The following is a 2,569-nucleotide window of genomic DNA, read 5'->3' as shown; positions in this document are numbered from 1 at the left end:
TGCTTAGGGCCCAGTTGTGAGTTTGGATAGAGGCTGCAGGTACATGCAGAGCACTGTGCACATGCAGCCCAGAAGTACACAGCTGAGTCCCCAGGCTGGTAGGCTGCAATGTGCTGTGAGAAATGTTTGCCTCTTTAGTTGAAGAAGACTATGAATCTTCTGTCCTCATTCTTATCCACATTTGAACGTAGAGATATCAGGAATGTAGGACTGTTGGCAAAGTATTTTTTGTACCAAACAAAATAGTCAAATGTTGGAGGAAGGCCGCTTGTTTGTCCCGGCTACTCAGAACCAAAATAATCACACAGAAACTGTATTATTTAAATCACTTCTTGGCCCATTAGCTCTAGCTTCTTATTGCCTAATGCTTACATCTTAATTTAATCCATCTCCATTAATCTGTGCATCACCACGAGGTTGCAGCCTACCAGCCAAGTTTCAGCATGTCTGTCTCCAACGGAGGCTCCATGGCTTTTATTTGACTCTGCCTCCTTTCTCCTAGCCATTCAGTTTAGTTTTCCCCACCTAGTTCTGTTCTCCTATAGCATAGCTACAGGCATAAAGCAGTTTCTTCATTATCCAGTGATATTCACAGCGTACAGATGGGAATCCCACATCAGTCACACATATCATTATTCTAGTCACAATTCAGGATAGAAATCCCTCCTTCTTGAACAATCAGAGATGGAGAATTTGTCTAACATGCTGGCCATCATTCTTCCCTTTACTCTTCACCCCTGTTTGGAAAGAGAGTAATGGATTTAAAGTTTTCTTAATGTACCTACTAAACAAAGCAAAGCCTCCCAATTGTCTCAGTTCCATGGAGAAGTCCTTGGAGATTGCCTACCACTTCAAACACTCTTCCCTTCCCTCTACCATCTCCCATTACCCCCACACTCCCAATTTACTCAGAAGATCTTGGTTTTTCTACTTACCACGTACATTAGATCCATGTATATCTCTCCTAGGGTCCTCTTTGTTGTCTAGGTTCTTTGAGATTGTGAATTGTAGGATGTTTTTTCTTTGCTTTTTGTCTGAAAGTCACTTATGAGGGAGTACATATTATATTTGTCTTTCTGGGTCTGGATTACCTCTTATTACCTCATATTATATTTGTCTTTCTGGGTCTGGATGTTTTCTAGGTCCATCCATTTGCCCACAGATTTCAAGATGTCATTACTTTTTTTCTCCTGTGTAGTAAGTACTCCATTGTGTAAATGTACCCCATCTTCTTTATCCATTTTTTGGTCAAAGGGCATTTAGACTATTTCCACATTCTGGCTATGACAAATAATGCCACTATGAACATAGTTGAGCTCATGTTCTTGTGGTATGATTGAGCATCCTTTGGGTATATTCCCAAAAGTGGCATGCTGGGTCTTGAGGTAGGTTGTTTCCTATTTTTCTGAGAAATTACTATACTGATTTCCAAAGAAGCTGTACTAGTTTGTACTCCCACCAACAATGCAGAAGTGTCCCCTTTATCCCACATCCTCTCCAGCATAAGTTGTCTAAGTGTTTTTGACTCAGCCATTCTTTCAGGTGTAAGATGAAATCTCAGAGTTGTTTTGATTTGCATTTCTCTGATAGCTAAGGATATTGAGCATTTCCTTAAGTGTCTCTCAGCCATTTTAGATTCCTTTGTCGAGAGTTCTCTGTTTAGGTCTGAACCCCATTTTTCTTATTGGATTATTTGTTCTTTTGATGAACAATTTCTTGAGTTCTTTGTATATTTTGGAGATTAGCCCTCTATCAAATGTGGTGTTGGTGAAGATATTTTTCCCATTCTGTAGGCTGCTGTTTTGTCTTGTTGACCATGTTGTTTGCTTTACATAAGCTTTTCAGTTTCAGGAGGTCCCATTTATTAATTGTTTCTCTTTCAGTGCCTGTGCTACTGGGGTTATATATAGGACGTGGTTTCCTGTGCCAATGAGTTCAAGTGTACTTCTCGCTTTCTGTTTTATGAAATTCAGTGTAGTTGGTTTTATGTTGAGGTCTTTGATCCAAAAAATTTTTAAATCAAATGGATCTAAGAAACAAACTGGTATAGCTATTCTAATATATAACAAAATAGACTTCAAACTAAAATCAATCAAAAGAGACAAAGAAGGACATTTCATATTAGTCCCAGGAAAAATCTATCAAGAGGAAATCTCAATACTGAGTGTCTATGCCCCAAGTACAAGAGCACCTCATATGTAAAAGAAACACTACTGAAGCTTAAATCATACATAAAACCCCACACGCTAATAGTGGGAGACTTCAACACCCCACTCTAACCACTGGACAGGTCTACCAGACAGAAATTTAACAGAGAAATAAAGGAACTAACAGATGTTATGACTCAAAATGACTTAACAGACATATATAGAACATTCCATCCAAACATCAAAGAATATACCTTCTTCTTAGCATCTCATGGAACCTTCTCAAAAATTGACCACATATTAGTAACAAAGCAAACTTCAACAGATACAAAAGATGGGATAACCCCATGTTTCTTATCAGATCTCTATGGCTTAAAAGTAGAATTCAACAACAACACTTATTTCAGAAAGCCCACAAACCC

The sequence above is a fragment of the Myodes glareolus genome, chromosome 12, assembly GCF_982192425.1.
Source record: "Myodes glareolus chromosome 12, mMyoGla1.1, whole genome shotgun sequence".
NCBI classification, from domain to species: domain Eukaryota; kingdom Metazoa; phylum Chordata; class Mammalia; order Rodentia; family Cricetidae; genus Myodes; species Myodes glareolus.
Note: the sequence above shows the minus strand (reverse complement) of the source record.